At 40.1% G+C, this 22322-nt stretch overlaps 1 protein-coding gene and 1 pseudogene across 4 annotated transcripts in view; both read right to left on the reverse strand.

The window, feature by feature from the left end:
* The window catches only part of LOC149219938 (uncharacterized), a 129384-nt gene that overhangs the window by 37630 nt on the left and 69432 nt on the right, over positions 1-22322 (reverse strand). The gene's annotated exons all lie outside the window — the stretch shown is intronic.
* LOC149219939 (ABC transporter C family member 2 pseudogene) lies at positions 1587-22261 on the reverse strand (annotated as a pseudogene).

Raw genomic sequence — 22322 nt, forward strand, 5'->3', positions numbered from 1 at the left:
TGCCGTAATGAGAACAAAGGAAAGACTTCACACAATACACCATAAAACAATTTGCAAAATGGGAACAACAGCCAAGTTTTTATTTAATAGGTGGTGGAATTTATACAATAATGCAATAGAAAACTTGAAAACTTGGCATATCTCAGCTGCAATTCTTTGGCAAATTCAGCCCTTCTTGCTGAGATGCACAGTTTCTGTAACTGGACCCTTCTAATGGACTCTGATCTTCGACACTTCTTCTCTGATGAGTGCCAATGAAGAACCTGAAGTGCTTCTCCCTCTTCACTAGCTAGGGCAGATGTTTCACCACCGAAACTAATTACCACCAGACCACCAAAACTGGAATCTCCACAGGGTTTCCCCTCACGCAATAAGCTACTAGAGCACTTGAAACAATTATCAAAAATTGATAACCGATCCCCTTCCAAAAGTGAGCTCCATTTATCTTTTATAACTTGATCGCAGAATACCATGGGCAGAATTCCATGAGTCATCATAATACCGTGGTTTTTCTCTTTTATAACCCTTTTTAAGCTAATTATTCATTTCACTTTTTAATGTTGTTTTTTTCCTCCAAGTGAAAATGAACAATTAAATTGATCTTCTTGGAAAGGGACATTACAGTCTTCCCTTCCCGAGATTGTTTGCCCTCAAGCAATCCAGAACTTACATATCAATACAAGGATCTCAAATATGTCTGTAGAATGCTCCAGCATATGATTGTTGTACCATCCTAACACAATCAAACCTGACATCATTGTCACACTCTGTCATACCGCAAGACAATCCACTATAATGTACACCATCCCTCATAAAAATTCCTAGATCCCAAGGCCACATTGGGAAATTGACATTCCCATAACCTGAAGACTCCATGTTCCCATATTTAAACTGAACGAGAAATTGTCCCAATGTAAGTGATCCACCTTGACTAGGTTCAATGACCAACTCTTGGAAGTCACTTATAGAAGACCATGCATCAAGTACAAAATATGGCTCTGATATTACAGTCCCCTCCAAAACACATCCAAATTACACCAAATCTTCAACATAAAGAAATATATACTCTACCGTCAAGAAGAGTAACCGTGCAAACTGTGCACTATCTTCCTCAAGTAGCAGCATAGCATACAAGAATATGTTCAACCTAAGACCTCCAAGAACATGCTTCTCAGAAATTTTGATTTGCACTCGTTCCCAACTATGCAAAAATGAATTGGAACCTTGAACAGGTCTGCTCAAAAAGCAATGTTCCAACATGCTAAACAGCTCTCTTGATTTAACAATACTTCGTGAAACAAGATACAGCATGACCAATATGAACCCTTAGAGCCTACAAGCCCAATACAACGAAGATATATTTTATATCTTGGAGTTCATGGCCTCCCAAAACCTTAAAAGCAATGTTCCAACATGCTAAACAGCTCTCTTGATTTAACAATACTTAGTGAAACGAGATACAGCATGACCAATATGCACCCTTAGAGCCTACAAGCCCAATCCAACGAGGATATATTTTATATCTGGGAGTTCGTGACTTCCCAAAACCTTAAAAGCAATGTCTGCCTCACTCGGCCCTGAAGGTGTTAGAATATATATAGCTTGTTATCACTGCTCAACAGCAATGCCACTTCTCTTTCACCAGTTTCTGTGAGATCACCACCTGGCAATGACTGAAGATCATGTTCCAATGCACTGACATGGATTGCTTTTTCATAATGTAATGGATCATAAGGAGACCCAAACAAGATGTTGTCACGAACTGTTGCATTGAAGATCCATGAGACTTGTGGAACATAGGCAACACTTCCCCTGACAACTACCTCCGTGTCTGCAACTGCAGGTATCTCTCCAAGTATTGTTGAGATCAAAGAAGTTTTACCCTGGCCCGTATTACCAACAACAGCAACAAGACTCCCAACCGGGATATCGAGATGAATGTTGGATAGTGTAGTTCTTTCTGCCTTTGTGTCCCAAGAAAAAGTTCCATTTTTAATTGATATAGCAGGTAGGCCTGACTGAATGGGTGGGTTTGGTTGCAATATTCTTTCTTCTGCCAAAAACAGATCCTCTAGTCTTTTCAAAGATACATTAGCATTAACAACCTGAGTTATCAAGTTTGGGAACATAAAGAGTGGAAATCTCAATACTGCAAACAAGGAAAGAGACGAAAAGGCTTTTGCAGGTGTCAATTCACCACCAAGCAAAGTATACAGCCAAAAAGCAAGCACGGTAACATCAATTGGAATACTATTCAGAATGAAGTTGTTGCACGATCCCAATAATTGTGCCTTCCTCAACCAGCTGAGCTCATCATTCCTAATAGTCTGGACCTTTGACCGAAAACTATTTTCCCATGCATAGCATTTGACCGTGTCCATTGCAGCCAGGATTTCATTCATGAGACCAACCCTCTTGTCTGTACGCTGTAATGCTTCCTTAGATAGTTTTTGCCTCCTACTAATGATAAATGTTTGTACTAGGAACATAAGCACCAATACTGATGCACCAAGCAGTGTTGTCATGCCAAGTTATTTATAGAGAAAAATCGCAACAACAATACGAAGAGGTGCTGACCAGAGGCCATGCACCTGTTGGCAAATTTGTTGGAGAGCTTCAGCATGTCGAGTCATCATGTTGGTTATTCTTCCAGAAGCAAATTTCTTGCGGCCTTCATGTATCAACCTCAATGTTTTCTGAAATACAGCAGCAACCAAGGTTGCCCTGATATGGAAACCAACACCCATAACATTCTGGAAGTATTGTGCTTCTGATAGTACACCAAGGAGCACTCCTAGAAAGATTAATGTTGCATACAAGTAGCCAATCCATGCAGGTTATCCACATTGCATTGACTCCAATAGAAGGCTTAAAACAATCGGACCACAAATCGTGAAGCATCATTTCCAATCTTGAATAAATCGCCAAACCAAAATCATCCTCCAAGACTACGATTCAATGCCCTTAAAAACCATGGTTTGGATGTGGTACTTTCTTCTTCCCAACATCGCTGGAAATTATTGTAAAGATTCTCAATCTGATCCCATGTATCAAGCTTCCAAAAATTTGACTCTGTAATAGACCTTTGATAGTCTAGCTTCATGAGGGGTGTCATCCATTCAAAAAAAAATTTGGAAAACAAATTCACATGTTGCTCAGGGAAAATCTTGTCCCCATCTGGAAGAGGTTCACACTCCACTGAAGTTGCAGTACAATCTAGAAATATGACTACATCAGCTTCCAATCCCTGCTCCACCAACACTTCTCTACGTTTGGAACCTTCCTCCTCTTCCCATGAAGCAGACCCAATTGAACCATCAGGCCTAACATAGAGAATGTAATTTCTTAGACCAAAAGATACTAATGACTTCTTCGATTCGCCAGACAAATCGAAAGCATCAAAGGTTCCCATTGAATCATCAATAATATCTCCATGTTTAAGACGAACCACTGCACCACCATCACAAAACCACTTCGAGTGATCATCACCATGAGAATGAGGTTTGGAATACTTACCAGGTTCTTCATTCAAACCCTTTTCAACATTTGCAGCACCTCGAGGATCTAAGGGCGGGGAATTCGACGGTGACGACACTAAATTGATCACAATGGCTCACTCTCAACCAAGTATCGTGAAATGATATGACAGCAGAGGGTCCAGAACGCAAAGGTCCTGGGCTGGGGGCATCCTGTGCCGCATAATTGCATGGTCCAGAATGCAAAGGTCCTGGGCTGGGAGCATCTTGTGCTGCATAATCACAAGTTTCCCGACCTACACCTACCTGATGGCATCTAGCAGCAACCACGCCCTCATGCCCATCCCTTTATTTCTCAGCTGTATGCAAATTCTTGGCCCCTCCTTTGCATAGTCTCCGCCATTATTGGCGGGCTTCGTGACTGTCCTTTGTTAACTTTTTTATGGATACGGTAGTATTGGATAGGTGTTCCAGTCTCAAATGATGCTAAGAGGCTAAGGAACATGAGATCTCCAAAACCCAGAAAAGGTTTCCGGGGATAAGCTTGGGAAACACTTTAATTAAATTAATTTGCCATAATTAAAATATTTCCTAAATCCTAAGTCTAACTTAAGAAAAATGGTGGATGTTCGAGATTGCTCTAGAGACTTCTATTGATGAAGTTTAATTGATCTTAATCATCAATAGAGATTTAATCGTGGTCGTTGAGACTCCAACGAGAGATTATAAGAGCAAGGCGAAGGGCTTTGAGATAGCATCAGTGTGATCATTGTGAGCAAGGCAGATCGAGCTACTTAGTTCCCAGTTTTCAGTGAGAGTGCAGTTCGATCCAGGGAAAGAGCATCAGAGAGAGGAGGCAGCAAAGGTAGCAGGATTCCGGAGAGTTTCCCAATGATTTTCTAGTGTCAAAGTGACATGAAAAGGGAGGCCAAATTATCTGTAGAGAGGGTCGCTATAGCAAGTGCGAGTAGCTAGAAACCCTAGTGCGAGTTGTCAAAAGAGGAACAGTTCAGTAGTCAAATGCCAAATTAGTGTCTGAAAAGCAGAGCGAATTCATTCTAGAGGTAGTGGGAGCCAAGATGACTCATCCAGAGTCAGATTCCAAGTTGTACAAAATTCCTTTCAGCGAGCAGTGCGCATTTCAGGTGGCCAATACAAGAAGTGTGAATAGGCCAAAGGAGGTTGAGTTGAATGCAGAGGTAGATATTTTATCTCCAGATGTTTTACCAGTGTATTGTCAAAGGATAGCCAGTTGGGCATCTAGTTGTAAATCTCTCAAATTGTTGCATAATAAAACAAACCCTCATCTGTTGCACCGTTTTTCCCTTCATGGTTTTTCCTGGGACAATTAGTTCAAATAACAGTGTCAATTTTATTGTGTTTGTGTGCATCTACTTCTTAGTTCCCATTTTATTTCTGCAACATATTTTTTTTTGTGAAGAATTGTAGTGTGGTATATTTGTTATTTTCCATTAATAATTTAACAAAACACAAATAAACTGATAAGTTAGGAGAATAATGCTCAATTGTTATTGTTCAAACTTCAAAGGAATTTTCACATGGTATCAGAGCATTGAAGATCAGATCAATGACTCAAAAGTGAAGGAAGCAGTTTGTGCAGTTTTGAGGGAGATCTGAAGCACCAGTTTCCAAATTTGTGCAGGTCAGCCATGCAGCGCGAATTGTTGGGCAGGAAAATCAATTTCCAATTCGGAGTGAAGGAAAAGTTCGATTTGCCTCAGAGCAATAGCAGCAGGCAATGAATTTGTCGGAGAGAGGGTTTCAGTGAGTAGATAAGTAAATTCGCAGAGTAGATCTGGGAGCAGAAATTTGCAGCAAGGGTTTGTAGTTGTAGAGATGCACAGGGAAGGAAGAGAAAAGAACACAAGATGAATTTCCAGTTTATTTCTTAGAGGGTTTCCATTTTTTCAGTTGCAGGAAAGGAGGTCGTGATTTCTAGCAGCAAAAGGTCGTATTAGACTTGTTAGTCCAGCCAGTACGAGTTTCAGGGCTAGTAGTGCGTGTGCTATATTCCGGAGAAGGACTTCCGAGTGGTAAAGCGAGTTACCTAGTAGAAGCAGCAGGGAGTGCGAATTCCGGGAAGGACATAGGAGACAAGAGCAGAAGTAGATTTGCACATTCTAAGGGGAGTGTGTGTAGCAGAGAGGAGGTCGAATTCTCAGAAGGAGGAGATTTCCAACATATAGTTCTCCAATGGTTTCGCAGAGATGGTCGCAGTAGGACTCAGAGATCAAGACAGACTTGACGGAGCCTCAAAATTTGGCGTCTAGAAGGCCAAGATGCAGTTCCTTTTGGATGAGCATGATCTGAAGGAGTTTGTGAAATCAGTTGCAGCCGAACTGACAAACCCTATCTGGTATCTTAATTACAAGAAAGATACGACCAAAGCAAAGAGGATGGTCCTAGACGAGGTTTAGGATCACATTGTCCCACATATTGCAGGCAAGAATACAACAAAGGAAATGTGGGAGGTCGTTGTGAAGCTATACCAAGATCCATCTAAGAATCGCAAAATGATTCTCAAGAAGAAGCTAAAGACAACAAAGATGCAAAAGAGTGAGAGCATCACTTCCTATCTCACCAGAATTCAAGGAGTCTGAGATGAACTTGTAGTCGTCGGAGACAAACCAACAGATAGTGAACAGGTGCAGACAACTCTAAACGGGTTTACCAAGGAATGGCAAACTTTCGTTCAAAGAATCACTAGACAAGATAAGCTACCAGATTGTGAATGCTTGTGGAGTGACTTCAATCAGGAAGAGATAAGGCTCAGTCTCGTAGATGGTGCTACTAGCATCAGTAGAAAGGGACCAAAGGAGGAGAAGGAAGAAGAAAACGTAGCCCTTGCAGGAAAGGGAAAGGTGAAGAAGGGTCCCAATCAGGGACAAGACTCAAAGGGAGAGAAGAAGGACATATCGAAGGTCAAGTGCTTCGAATGTGGTGAGTTTGGTCACTATGTCACCCAATGTCCAAAGAGGAAGAAGGACAAGAAGGGGCAGTAGACAGCAACTTCGACAGAGATTGATGAGTTGACCTCCAGATTGGAGGAATTCGCATTGATAACAGCAATACCTCCAGATGGAGGAGGAGCATGATACTCTCGTGGGAGGAGCAGCAAGGAGATCTAGATCGTAGTCTAAATGACGTGATTAGTAGATTAGATCCAGTTGTTGAACATTATTCACATGGATCATTACCTTTGCTACAGGAGCCCAGGTAGCAAAGTAGCAGGAGAATCACAATGTTAGCAAGGCGCAGTCAGTACTTGAGAGACAGTGTAGAGTTAGTTGCAATCAAAAGTTCAAGAGATAGTTGCAGTGACATGGTAGATCAGAGAGATCAAGTTTCCAATTGTAGTTCAAGAAAATTTGTGTGCAAGCGACGGTGTGAATTGGCCAGTCGCAAGTAGTAGGTACAGCTCCAACCAAAGAGAAACTCAATGAGAAGGTTTCCAACAAACGGAGGCAGTGCAAACTGGCTAGTTGTTGAGTGTAGGTGTAGTCTAGCCAGGGAGAGACTCCATGAGAGAGTTTCTAGCCCATGATATTTCCTAGTTCATATTCAGAGGGAGATCAAGATCTAGACTCATCATTGCAATGGTTGCAGTGACAGTGCAGTGATAACAGTAGCGCACAGGCATTGCAAATGCATCAACAGTATGAGCTCAGTAGATCGGGAGCGATCAATACACACAGTTGCAGTGGTTTCAGTAGTGCAAAGGCAGCGCAGGGGGCAGCAACAATGTGAGATCATAGTGATTTGGCTACAAATTGTTGCAGGTGAATCAAAGTATGTGTAGTAGCATGGTGGTCAATGTTTTCCAGATTGACTTCTTCACAATGATTTCCAGTGATAGGGAGTCAGATCAGTTGAGATGTGAAGAAAGGAGGTAGAACATATGTCAGACATCAGCAGCGTGAGATAATCCCGCTACAAGTTGTTCATTAGAACAAATGGGTATAGTGAGGAACACCTTCCTTGCTAAGAGGGAGTGTTAGTTTTTTGATGGCTATGGTAGCATCCGACAGGTGTTCTAGTCTCAGATGATGCTAAGAGGCTAAGGAACACGAGATCTCCAAAACCCATAAAAGGTTTCGCGAGATAGACTTGGGAAACACTTTAATTAAATTAATTTTCCATAATTAAAATATTTCTCAAGTCTAACTTAGGAAAAGTGGTAAATTAAAGTTAATTAATTAAGGATGTTTGAGATTGTTCTAGGGACTTCCATTGATGAAGTCTGATCGATCTTAGTCATTGATAGAGATTTAATCATGGTTGTTGAGACTCCAACAAGAGATTATAAGAGCAGGTCGAAGGGCTTGGAGATCGCATCAATGTGATCATTGTGAGCAAGGCAAATTGAGCTACCTACTTCACAGGTTTTAGTGAGGGTGCAATTCAAGCCAGAGAAAGAGCATTAGAGAGAGGCAACAGAGATTTGGGAGTAGCAGGATTCCAAAGAGTCTCCTAGTGATTTTCCAGTGTCAAAGTGACAAGAGAAGGGAGGTCATATTATTTGCAAAGAGGGTTGCTATAGCTAGTGCGAATAGCCAGAAACCCTAGTGCAAGTTGCCGAAAGAGGAACAGTTCCATAGTCAGATGTCGTACATCGGATTAGTGTCCGGAAGGCAAAGCAAATTAATTTCAGAGGCAATGGGAGGCAAGGCGGCTCATCCGGAGTTAGATTGTAGGCTATATGAAATTCCCATGGTAGAGAAGTCTCTTAGTGGTCATCAATACTATGTAACATTCATTGATGATCACTCTAGAAAGACTTAGATATACCTCGTCAAGTCTGAGGATGAAGTATTTGAGAAATTTCAAGAGTTCAAGGCAGAAGTGGAAAATTTGATAGAAAGGAAGATCAAAACTCTAAGATCAGATAATGGTGGAGAATATACTTCCAAAGAACTTGTGCGGGAATTAAGAGGGAGTTGACAGTTCCTTACAAAATGGTGTGGCTAAAAGGAAGATCCGATCAATTGAAGAATGTGTTAGAGCCATGCTACATGACCTAGAACTTCCCAAGTTCTTATGGGGAGAAGCATCTTTAACAACAGTATATATACAAAATCGAAGCTCCATTAGAATTCTTAATGACAAGACCCCGGAAGAAGCATTCACGGGAAAGAAGCCAAGTGTTGATCATCTCTAAATTTTTGGATGTCCCGTATACATTTACATTCCTAAGGACAAAAGGAAGAGGTTGGACCCAACAGGTATAGAAGGCATCTTTGTTGGATATAGCACTTCAACAAAAGTGTATAGAGTCTACATCAAGGAAGATCATCGTATTGAAGTAAGCAAAGATATCATCTTTGATGAAAATATTGTATACAAGAAATCCAAAGACATTCCCATTGCTTCTGATGTGGAAGAAGAACCAATCTTTCCAAATGAAGAAGCTTCAAGGCATGACAATACTCTAGAACCTACAACCAACCATGAAGAAATTGAAGGACCAAGTGAACTCGTGTAGCAAGTCATCATCCCAAAAACTCGAAAAAGACCAGCTTGGTTAAGGACAACTCTACAGGAAGCGAAAGGACATGCAACAACAAAAAGAACTTTCAGAGAAAGCAAGAAGCCTAAGAGGCATTCAAGTTATACAACTTACATGACTAAACTTATTGAAGCATAACCAACCACTTATGAGAAGGCAGTCAAACATCAAGAATGGAAGAATGCAATGCAGGAAGAATACCAGTCTATAATGAAGAATGATGTTTGGGAAATTGTTCCTAGACCTAAAGACAAATCAATTGTAACTTCCAAATGGGTATACAAAATCAAGCATGCAGTTTATGGAAGCATTGACAAGTATACAACCATTAAATCTCTTATCTCTCTTGCTACTACTATGGGATGGAACATTCATCAAATGGACATAAAAACAACGTTTCTGAATGAAACAATTGATGAAGAAGTTTACATTGAGCAACCCCAGGGATTCGAAGTTCATGATAAGGAGATACACGTTTGCAGGTTGAAGAAGGATCTATATGGCTTGAAGCAAGCACCAAGAGCATGGTATGCCAGGATGGATGCATATCTACTAAGACTTGGCTTCATCAAAAGTTTTGCAGACCCTAATATCTACATTAAGGTGGTAAAGTATGAACCTGTGATCATAATACTCTATGTGGATGACTTATTAGTTTCAAGTATGGAACGGCGTATTCAAGAATGCAAGAAGTAGTTGGCAATCGAATTTGATATGAAGGACCTTGAGCTAATGCATTACTACTTGGGGCTAAAAGTATGGCATAAACCTGGTGAGATCTTTCTTGGTCAAGGGAAATATGTGAAAAAGATATTGCAGAAGTTTGGTATGATGGACAGTAAACCGATGACAACTTCGATGATCACTAATTTGAAGAAGTTGAGAAGTTCAAATTCAAGTCTTGTTGATCCCACTTCCTACCTACAATTGATTAGCTCCTTGATGTACCTTGTGAACACATGGCCAGGCATATGTTTTGCAATGAACATTCTTAGTCAATTCTAGATGGAGCCTAGGCATGATTATTCGATAGAAGCTAAACATATTTTGAGATATCTTCATGGGACTATACATCACTGTCTAAGATATGTTGGTAGTGAGATACAGTTATTAGGCTATACAGATTCAGATTGGGAAGACAGTGAGGCAAATGGAAGAAGCACTACTAGTGGATGTTTTAGTTTGGGATCCTTTATAATCTCATGGATGAGCAAGAAACAAGATTCAGTTGCATTGAGTAGTGTTGAAGTTGAATATATAGCAGCAAGTGAAGTTGGTAGAGAAGTTGTTTGGCTCAAAAAGCTACTTTCAGATTTGTTTAAAGGACCATTGGCCCCTACCGTTATACATTGTGACAACCAAAGTTGCATAAGATTGATAGAGGACCCAGTTTTTCATGCTAGGACAAAGCATCTCAAAATTAAGTACCACTATATTCGAAGCTTGTTACAAGATGGGGTCGTGAAGCTACATTACATCTCCACAAACGAACAAGTAGTTGATATATTGATGAAGTCTCTTCCAAATAAGAAGCTTGAGTATTTGAGAGACAAGCTTGGACTTGTAGACATCTCCTCCCTAGTTGAGAGGGGACAATGAGGGACACTGTATTCTCGATGTGTCATGCAACAGGCCAGGACTAACAGTTGTAAGTCTAGTGAGATACAGTTATTAGGTTATACAAATTCAAATTGGGGAGACAGTGAGGCAAATTGAAGAAGCACTGGTGGATGTTTTAGTTTGGGATCCTCTATAATCTCATGAATGAGCAGGAAACAAGATTCAGTTGCATAGAGTAGTGTTGAAGTTGAATATATAGCAGCGAGTGAAGTTGGTAGAGAAGTTGTTTGGCTCAAAAAGCTACTTTCAGATTTGTTTAAAGGACCACTGGACCCTAGCCCATTTCATGCACCTTCATAGCATTTATTGCCCAAACAGGGCATGATGTCATGCTAGAGGAGAGTTTCAACCCATACATGTGGGCTTTTGTGGCATATTTTTGTTATTGTAAGCTATTGGGTTAGCTTGTAACCCACTTTTTTGATGCATACACAAAATTAAACTTGTCATAGGGCTTCTAGGGTAATAATTGTGAGTGGTAAACCTCATATATATTGAGGATCACTCTCTTGTTATTTTTCATCATCACACTTGGATTTCGACCTCTTCTTGAGAGCTTGACTTAGCTTTTTTTTAACTCGCTACTTGTGAAGAAGTAATTTTTATGGTGCTCTTGCTATTGGAGATTGGCTTATTGTTAAATTTAGATAACAATGGTATGTTCTATGCTTAGCACAATTACTTCAATGTACTTTAAGCAGCCTAATGACAATTTTCCAAATTAGTTTCCAATAGCAATCACAATAACCATAAATCACATTGACAGTAACTGTAGATAGAACATAAAATAAAATGCAGAAGACAAACCAAGACAAAAGGACCCCAGATTTGACGGATACCAGGGAAAAACCCCAATGTGGTGAAAACCCTTTGATCAATTCTTCTAATTATTATATCAAATGTTCAGTAGAGAGAGAGTGAGTACAAAAGTCAAAATTGGCTTGCCAAATCAAAGTCAAAACAGCCCTATCAAATCTGCAGTCAAACTCAGCCCTAATCAGGAAGTCAAAGATGGTCAACACTGTTGTCAAACTTGCCTCTTTGAGCTCAGTCAAACTCAGCCTTCCTTGTTGGTCAAAGTAAGCCCAAAAAAGCCCTTCAAAGTCCAGTCAAATTCGATCAAAGGAGAGAGAAAGTATGTTGTTATTTTCTATGGTCAAAGTTACAGTGAACCCTAAAGTCAACGTTGGTCAAAGTGCCAAAATTTTCTCGATTTTTGTTCCAAGTAATGCGGCCTAGAGAAACAAAAATAATCCTCCAAAAATCACAATCAAAACTTGTCCAAGAGTCCCTGGTCAATGCTAGTCAAACTTGGTCAACTCCTGAAATTTTTGGCCCTCTAATTTTGTCCAGAAATTCAACCTCCTTGCCACACATGTGAGAGAGAGAGAATGCCCAATAGTTGTACGAACCAATGAGAAGAGAGAGAAGAATGTGTGAGTGATGATGATGCTAAATGAGGTGAGAGGTCACATGTATTTATATAAGTCGTTGAGGGTGAAGTGACACGTCCATTAGGCTTCATGAGCCTACATGATGATGTGGCTGACCTGAACAATTTGCACATGAGAGGGAATAAATTAAAAAACACGCTTCTGCTTGTCCACATTAGATTACCTTTATATCAATTTTGGTCCTCTCAAAAAGAGGAATTTAATGCAATCATCATCCCCATCAAATGAGTTGTCCCAAGGTGGAATTTGGCCCTAGTTGCCAATTTTAATAGTCCCTCTCAACTAGGGAGAATTCCACCTGCCAATCCATTCATCATTGTCGATCATCATGCCATCCTAATGTCATGAACCATCTCTGAATCTCATCTCATCTCTTCTCTGTTGAACACTAATATGAATAATGAAGAAGAATCGATTGAGAGTGAGTCACAAGACCTTACCACTCTCCACTAACAAAAGTCAGTCCACAAGTAGAACCTCAATCAGACTTGATCCCAAATCAAGTTGTTGAACACCATGCATCCTAGACATAGGGAGTACAATAGTTACGATGCGTTCATCGGTAGTGCTATGGTCCCTATCCACTTTTCCCAATTCATTGGCCAGATGAGAGGTACATCCCATGAGTCCCAAACTACATGGGTAGGATGTATGTTGGGGCATCAGCAAGAGAAGGTGAACCACTCATCCTGCTCATATGCCATAGGAGATGGTGAACCACTCATCCTATTCATATGTCATCAATGGTAGGGGAAGTGAACCACTCACCCTACACACATGTCATCAATCATAGGGGATGGTGAACCACTCACCCTACACACATGTAATCAATCGTAGGGGAAGGTGAACCACTCACCCTATGGTTGCTCATAGCTCCATGAAGTACCCCAAGCCCCAAGGAGCTCCTAGAGCTCAGTGTCCAACTCAAGCGTGACCCTCATGGGAGGCTCTTTCCACGACCCCAAGTCTCTCTCGGAAGGCTAAGAATTTGACCTTCCCTAAGGGCTTAGTGAGGATGTCTGCGACCTAATCATCAGTCCTAATGTGTTGAAGTTGTATTGCTCCCCATTGTACCATATCTCGGATAAAGTGGTACCTCATCTCAATGTGCTTGGAGCGGTCGTGGAACACGGGATTCTCTGAAAGGTGAATCCCACTCTGGTTGTCGCAGAAGATCGCGATGGTATCCAGCACGTGCTCAAATAGCTCACTGAAGAGCTTCTTCAACCAAACAGTTTCACAACGGCCATACTAGCTACAATGTATTCGGCCTCGGCGATGCTTAAAACAACCGATTTCTACTTCCTAGCCATCCATGAAATCGAAGTAGACCCTAATGAGAAGCAACATCCTGATGTGCTCTTTCGATCCACCACACTGCCGGCCCAGTCAGCATCAGAATATCCATGTAGCCTCAAATTCTCGGCAGTGTATCTCAATTAGTGTTTTTAAAACCAGTCGGTCCTAACAGGTAACCAGTCAAACCGGCCAATCAGCAAGGCCACCGGTTGGAACCGGCAGAAAAACCTGGTCAGGAAGGTGCTTTGGCCAATTTTTGGCCCTAACCGGCCGGTTTAGGACGGAACCGACCGGTTTGTAGTCAAACCGATCGGTTTCATCCTAAACTAGTCGGTTACCTGCCATGCCAGCCTCCAACATCTACAAACCGGCCGGTTCCATCCTAAACCGGTCAGTTACCTGCCATGCCGGCCTCCACATTTGGTATTGCTGGTTTGTTTGTGGGGATCCTATCTCTGACATGGATATTGAGAGTTTAATAGAGAAATATGTAATTGGCATACTCAATTACTCCAATTCCAATCAGCGTCGAAGACCATCTCATGAAGCACAGAGAAAGCATTGTAGGGTCTATCTTTGTTGATCTTAGAGAGCCAAACATGGTGGAGGCAGGTGAACCATTTTTCATTATTAATGAACAACCATATCTTAAATTCATCAGGGTGATTTAGTGCAAGATAACGGGGTTTTCTATGGCAATAAAATTGCATAAATTTTCCTGTCCTTAATATCATCAGCTCTTGACCAATTTATGCATAAAAATTCAGCTAGAAGATGTCTTTGGGGCTGCAATTTGTTTGGACAATAGTGTTTTCAATCAATGATTCATTTCAGAAATTGCAACATATTGGAAGAGGGCAGCAAACCCTGAATCATGAGCTGGTCTATTATTTCAGATCTGATTTTTTGTGTAATACTTCATATGCATGTTTGGTAGATGGCAACAAAGAAGGCTATTGTAGATTTTTGTTGGAGTCACCTACTAAACGTGTCTTGCTTGAGGGTGTGATAAATGATGGTAGCGAAGGCATAGGGCAACGTTTGGAGCATGTAGATTAAGTGGTCAGTTCGGAATTTTACATGTCTCAATCAGGTCAGTTCCTATGAAATTTTATGAGATGTTGTGGTCAACTTTGGTTTCTATCTAGTGTTGAGTTTTAGGCTCTGTTCACAAGCTGGCAAGCTATAAAATATCAGTAGGGATATTCTATAGCTATGGATTTTATTCCTTTTCATTTCATACTTTTGAATCTGGTATGCTTGGATATATTAGTAGGGACTTCTGTTTGGAATCTGCATTCTTGCATTTGAGAATAACCCTTCGTTGTGTCTCTTGGTTGGATCAATAAGAAATATGATGCATGTATGCCCTTGGCTAAATATATCAAAGAAAAGTATGGTGTGCTAGATGATTGGAAGCTTGGAAATGAATTGTATGAGGATGGCCAACATTCTCTCTCATCACTTGAACCATATATGCATGAGATTTCAGATCCAAGGAAGAAAAGTGTGACGAAGGCCTTGTTGTAGCACCCCATGTTTCTATTAAATAGTATGCATGTCATCATGTCTCATATGAAGCACATTGTGATGATGAGATACACTTGCATGAAGGCAAGGGTTTGGTAAGTCATATTCCAAGTTTCTGAATTTAGTAATAATTCTTTTGATGATTTGGAGAGGATATATTTTGTAGAAGAACCCTGAAGATGAAAACCTTTGAGGTGTTATCGTTCCCTCATGTAATGAAGAGCATGACGGCCAAGAGGATGAGGATTTTGACACTTTTTTTTACTGTAAGGCATAGATGGCATTTGTATTACTGGTTTGTTTGTGGAGATCCTATCTCTGACATGGATATTGAGAGTTTAATAGAGAAATGTCTAATTGGCATACTCAATTACTCCAATTCCAATCAGCGTCAAAGACCATCTCATGAAGCACAGAGAAAGCATTGTAGGGTCTATCTTTGATGATCTCAGAGAGCCAAACATGGTGGAGGCAAGTGAACCATTTTTCATTATTAATGAACAACCATATCTTTTCATCATGGTGATTCAATGCAAGATAAAGGGTTTTTTTATGGCAATAAAATTGCAAACCAAACAAATTGTTTATTTGAGTCATTGCTTATATATTTTACTATTTTGTAAATGATATGTATTGCACTCAGTGCCATTTTGATATATTCACCTTTACATGGTATATAAATGAGCAAACTTTGCATATTTTGTCTCTATTGGCTTGGAATCATGGTTTTAAATCTTAAAAATAGTTTTGTTTCATTAAAAATTAATTATTTAATGTATTTTTCTAAAACCAGTTCGTTTAGACCTAACCAGTCCCAGTTCGACCGGTTCCGGTCGATAAACCGGTTCATTAGGTGGACTGGTCCGGTCACCGTTCCGGTTTTAAAAACATTGATCTCAATCCATAGTTGATTGTGCCATGGCGATATCTCAAGAGATTCTTAGCAGCAATCCAATGTGTGTGATTAGGCTCGACAATAAATTGACTCAATGTATTCACAGCGAAGCACATGTCCGGGCGAGAGTTTACCAAGAACATCAGGGCCCCCACATCTTGTCTATACTCAGAAGGGTTTGCAAATTCGGGCCTAGCAACACTTCCACCTAGCTTCTTGAAGTTGAATTCCATCGGAATAGACACGGACTTGCAATCCACCATCCCACATCTCTCAAGCAGCTTCACAATGTATTTTCCTTAAGAAAGGAAAATATCACATGGATTTTGCCAAACCTGTGACCATCTTCCTTATCCCAAGCAAGGCTTTGTAATGTAAGTGGGCAAACTTTCGGTGCCATAGCTCAAATTGAAGTGAAGCATTGCAAGTCAAGGCTCCCAAAGGAATTCCTCCAAATTGATAGAGACCATCAACCCTAAATCCAAGTGTGAATGCATCTTTAGGGTTTCTTTTCCAAATACGTACCTTTCCATCAATGAATGCTACCTTGAAACCTTCATCTTCCATCGCAAAAATAGACACCAGGTTCTTCTTCACATTGGGCACATACAAGAATTATTGTAGGCAACCAAATGCTTTTGAATAGAGTCGACTAAAATTTTCTTCGCTTTGACCTCACCTTTTCTATACTTCGACTTAGCAACAGTTGGTGCATTTGAAGGAGGTTCCACCACTTTTCCCTGGACACAGTCCAATACTTCATGCTCCTCCAAAGTTAGGTCCAAATCCATCTTCCTTGCATGATAGTCAGATTTGTCATTGAGCTTGTCCTCAGTCTTGAAGTAAGATGAAGAAGCCATCAAAACTTGATCAATAACTCTTTCTTGGTGATTGCATTTCTCTCTCTTGCTTGGGCTTTCTCTTCACCTAGGCTCTAATACCATGTTAAATTTAGATAACAATGGTATGTTCTATGCTTAGCACAATTACTTCAATGTACTTTAAGCAGCCCAATGACAATTTTCCAAATTAGTTTCCAATAGCAATCACATTGACAGTAATTCTAGATAGAACATAAAATAAAATGCAAATGTTAAGCCAAGACAAGAGGACACCAGATTTGGCATAAGCCAGGGAAAAACCCCAATGTGAGGAAAACCCTTTGACCAATTCTTATTATTATACAAAATGTTCAGCAGAGAGAGAGAGAGTACAAAACTCAAAATTGACTTGCCAAATCAAAGTCAAAACAGCCCTGTCAAATCTGCAGTAAAACTCAACCCTACTCAGAAAGTCAAAGATGGTCAAAGCAATTGTCAAACTTGCCTCCTTGAGCTCGGTCAACCTCAGCCAAACTCGACCTTCCTTGTTGGTCAAAGTCAACCCAAAACAGTCCTTCAAAGTCCAATCAAATTTGGTCAAAGGAGAGAGAAAGTATACTATAATTTTCTATTATCAAAGTTGCAATCAACCTTGAAGTCATTATTAGTCAAAGTGCCCATATTTTCTCGATTTCTGTGCTCAGTAATGCAGCCTAGAGAAACATAATCCTCCAAAAATCACAGTCAAAACTGGTAAAAGAGTCTCTGGTCAACCCCTTAAATTTTTGGCCCTGTAATTTTGTCCAGAAATTCGACCTCCTTGCCACACGTTAGAGAGAGAATGCCCAATAGTTGTATGAACCAATGAGAGGAGAGAGAAGAATGTGTGAGTGAAGATCATGCCAAATGAGGTGAGAGGTCACTTGTATTTTTATGTCGCTGAGGGTGAAGTGACACGTCCATTGGGCTTCATGAGCCTACATGATGATGTGGCCGACCTGAACAATTTGCACATGAGAGGGAATAAATTCAAAAACACATTTATGCTTGTCCAAATTAGATGATCGTTATATCAATTTTGTTCCTCTCGAAAAGAGGAATTTAATGCAATCATCATCCCCATCAAATGAGTTTTCCCAAGGTGGAATTTGGCCTTAGTTTCCAATTTTAACACTTATGTCTTGAAGATGTCTTTTTGGGATTGAAATAAGGTTTTTTCATGGAAGAATTGTAAGTTTGTTGCATATTTTTAATTTTTTTACATGTAATTAATTATTGTTAGGGCTTTTCAATGCTCCATGTCTAAATGCAAATTGTTTATTAAAAATCTTGAATAATTTTTGCATGTTGAATGTTTCTACCCTGAAATCCATATGAGGCCTCCTAGTGAGCTTACCCTATTTTGTTTCTCCCCTCACAAAAAAGATAGTTAGGATTTATATGACTAAAAACAAGAGTATCCCCTCTTACAGCAAGAATTTATCCATTATCTCTTGAAGTAGCAGTAATGATTCCATCATCCAAGTAGGCTTACGCACTAGCAACCTTGATGTTGATCAAAAACTTTGAAAAACCTAATATCTCCCTTCTTTTCTATTTTCTCGGCATTTCAACGCAAGCCACTAGAGCATTTAGGTAGGGTCGAATTCATTTAGGGCTATTGTGGATGGACGTTTGAGGTAATAAAACCTAAGTTTTTTCTTGCTAATCCTTGTATCTCAAAATCTAGCCTTTTCCATGGAGCATTTAGGTAGGGTCGAATTCATTTAGGGCTATTGTGGATGGACGTTTGAGGTAATAAAACCTAAGTTTTTTCTTGCTAATCCTTGTATCTCAAAATCTAGCCTTTTCCATGGTGAAACTTACCGTAGGAGGGTTGATGTCATCCTTCTCTAAGTATTTTTGTGCCTTAGAAATCCTAACCTTAACTAGGGCTTCAACTTGAGGCTTAATTTGAGGGTTTACTTTATTCCTTTGTTGATCCTATCTTTAGTAAACCCTTTCTTTGTCTTATATATGCCTAGGAACTCCTTTGTTGCTACATATCAATAAACCATAGGTCATATGTGTCTTTGCTAGTCTAGGTGTGTGATGTGATATCCCTTGTCTAGAGGTGCATCTACCATAGAACATTTTCAACGAAAATTTCTACATTTATTAACAACAATATTAGGCTCGTTGTAGAATGCAATTTGCATCCGTGTACACCCTAATAACCTAAATCTGTCCCATAAATCTTATATGCCCAATTTGGATTTCAGCACTTGCCTTCCTTTCAACCACCTTCAAAAAATATAAAATCCATCATTTCTTTCCCACTTTGCAAATCTGGAATTTACTGCTGAAATAATAAGAAATCAGACTTGCCCCAAGTCTATGAGAGCTTCCCGATTCATTACCATTTGCTAGACTTAGTTTTCCTTAGGGATTCCTCCTTGTGCCAAATGGTAGTCAGCCCAAGGTGACAATGCATAGTATTTTAATCTTTAGCCCTAAGGTTTCACCTCTAGCTAGGAATTTGCCACCCAAGGTGAGGATATGGGAGGTCACAAAAAGTATTGTATTTTTTTTCAAGCCAGCACATGGTGAGACCAACATTATCTGCATTACAACATCTCTCTCATATTGCGTTGTAGAAGCACTTATCCATACAATAAATCAAATGGCTATAAAGCTTGACACAAATTGCACCAAATTATGCAAAAATAAAATGCATTACAAAAAAATAGCGACACTTAAAAAGGTGTCAAAATAACCAATATATGCCCTTCAAAAAATACAAAAATGAGGAATGTTACCCACCAAAATGGGTAAACCCCATAAAAGAAACTATTCCTCCTATCTTGGGCAGTTAGCTAGCCAGTAGCCCTAGACATTAGCTTACTAATGATGATATGCCAGTTCCTCCACCATTTGCACCAGTCATACACCTTTCACCATCCAACATTCCTCATGGATGAAGGTGGGCTTCCACTCAACACGTACTTGCATCATTTTGCAACCAGGTGCGTTTACATAATGTTTTGGGAATTTAGTATGGATAAAAGGGTGACCTGGATGATTGATTGGTCTTGACTATAAACTTATTCTCTCACCTTTCCAGGGGGGTTAATCTTTGACCCTAGTATGTTGGGACCTCCCCTAATGCCTTAGGGTTATAAGAGGGACACTACTTGGAAGGCCTGGAATGAAGTAGCATGTCCATTCTCCCTTTTTACCATGCTTAACATATTCCATATCACATTTTTATCCTTTGATATTATCTCAATTCTTCGGGTTAACATCCATTGGCTCATGGGATTTGGCACTCTCTTATCCACATCCTTGAGTAGGGTCGAAAAACATTGCCCTGGAGGTTGATGCAGCTAAAAGAATGAAAAATCATAAGATGCCCCAATGAAAGAAAAGGAAAAGTTAAAATACAAAAGATAGTTGGGCCATGAGTTAGCACATGCGCAAAAGTCTAGCATGAGCTCAACCTTCCTCATTATCCATCACCCAATTTCTGAGCACTTGATGCTCCATCCAGCAAAAGGAACCGTTCCATGTCCCAACCTTCATGAATGATAAATTGCCTCATCTTAAGGGGTAAAATAAATGATATATCATAAAGAACAAGCTTTTTATCCCTTAGCTATGCACCTAAATACAAATCATTATCAAAAGTAAGTAAAAGGCACACCAAAGGGGTGGATAAGGCAAGCCAAGGTAACTCGTGCCTCCACGACTTGCTCCCCCCATTACATCTAGACACTCAGGAGGTGGACTCCCATTAGTTGGTCCCCTGACCATGGCACTTGGCCATTAAGTTCTTCCCCTTCATTGCCACTTACTTACACCAACACTTACCGATTGAAGGGTTGACGTTGGAAATGCCACCTCCCCTTGCGGGATGGAAGCACCTAATTGTTAAATTTCTAATACCAGACAGATTTATTTTCTCACATCAATTTAATTTATCCCCAATTTATTATTTATGTACCCAAATAATAAATAAATGACCGAAAAATAAAATCATTGTTATCTTTAACTTTTAGAATTAAAAATGCACAGTGGAAATAAACTAGAGAGATCAATCACACATTGCAAAATTAATTAACCCACACAATTCTTCGTCATTTCATTATCTGGAAAATCTAGGTTTTTCAACCCAAAGAGATACAAAGAAAAATACAATCTAGAATCTGCAACTCTCATAATGAAATCGGCCCTAGTAAATTAACCTCAAGGAAATATGTCTCCAAATGAAATCGCTCTGAAGAAATCAGCCTCCAACAATCAAATCAGCGCCCTTCAACAACTTGATTTGCACCCTTCCACTAATGCGCACTAGAAAAACCCCAACACTCCAGCAACTTGGCATCCTTCAAACAAACATGATCTCCTTCCCGCAACTCAGTCTCGCAATCTCCTTCAACTCGGCCCTCCTGCATTTGCTCAAACCCACTCCCACTTCTTCCTTCTCTGCACACAGCTCACTGAGCCACTCACACTGCAAAGAAAATCATTCTCTCTCGTGATTTTTCACTCACACATTTGTGCTCTTCGTTGTGTCTTCACCTCCATCGCTAGCCTCCATTTTAATCTTCGTTGAGTCCAAATCCCTAACCCCAATCTCCCCTCTAGAAACATCTTGAATCTTCCTTCTAAAAACATTTTGAAGATCTATTTCTGAGTCAACAATAATTACTAGACGATAGTCCACAATAATTAATTGACTTTAATTATTCTACTTTTCCGACGTTAAACCAAGGAAAGAAGACATAAATCATTAGAAGAGGCAAATAATGTCTTCCACATGCTAAGACACCAAGCAATTGTAGAAGACCTTTTGATGCTACTCACATCAACAATACCTCCTAACAAGGAAGGGATTCTCCACCACCCCCAACTTATCTCGGTACTTCACAAACTTTCCCTTCACTATAGGCTTCGTGAGAACATCTACCACCTGCTCCTTTGTACAAATGTACTGCAATCTCACAGCACCCCTTTGGACCCTGACTCTGATGAAGTGACATCTAATCTCCATATTCTTGGACCAATCATGAAACATGGGATCCTCAAGGAGTTTAATGCAACTTTGATTATCACATTGTATAATCGTTGGCCCCATCTGTAAATCAAATAATCCTACAAGCATCTTGTGAAGCCACGCTGCCTCAAAACTTGTCATACTCACCGCCATGTACTCTGCCTCTGCTAAACTAAGAGCCACTAATTGTTGCTTCCTGTTGAACCATGAGATCATTAGTTGATCCCAAGTTGCAACATCTAAATGTAGACTTTCTCTCTACCACACTCCCTGCCCAATCAAAATTTGTATACCTTTGCAACTCCACTCCAACTCTAACATACCTCAATCCAAAGTCTATTACCCCACGTAGGTATCTCAGCATATGCTTCACTGCCACCCAATGAACCTGTCTCGGCTCCACCGTGAACTCGTTCTGTGTGTTCACAGCAAAACATATATCCATCCCAATGTTGACTAGATACATCAAGGAACCTATCAGGTGCCTATACAGTGTGGGATCCACTAGTTCACCTTCAGAAGCGCTCAACTTCTTTAGGTTAGTGATCATAGGTGTAGACATGGGCCTGCACTCCTCCATCCTGAATCTTCTCGAGGTCTCCATTGCATACTTGCCTTGTCGAAGGAAATTCTCTCTTGGCTGCTACCACACCTCCAATCCCAAA

The sequence above is a fragment of the Pinus tabuliformis genome, chromosome Q, assembly GCF_031772625.1.
Source record: "Pinus tabuliformis cultivar Carrire ecotype Pingquan chromosome Q, CPIR1, whole genome shotgun sequence".
Lineage (NCBI taxonomy): Eukaryota > Viridiplantae > Streptophyta > Pinopsida > Pinales > Pinaceae > Pinus > Pinus tabuliformis.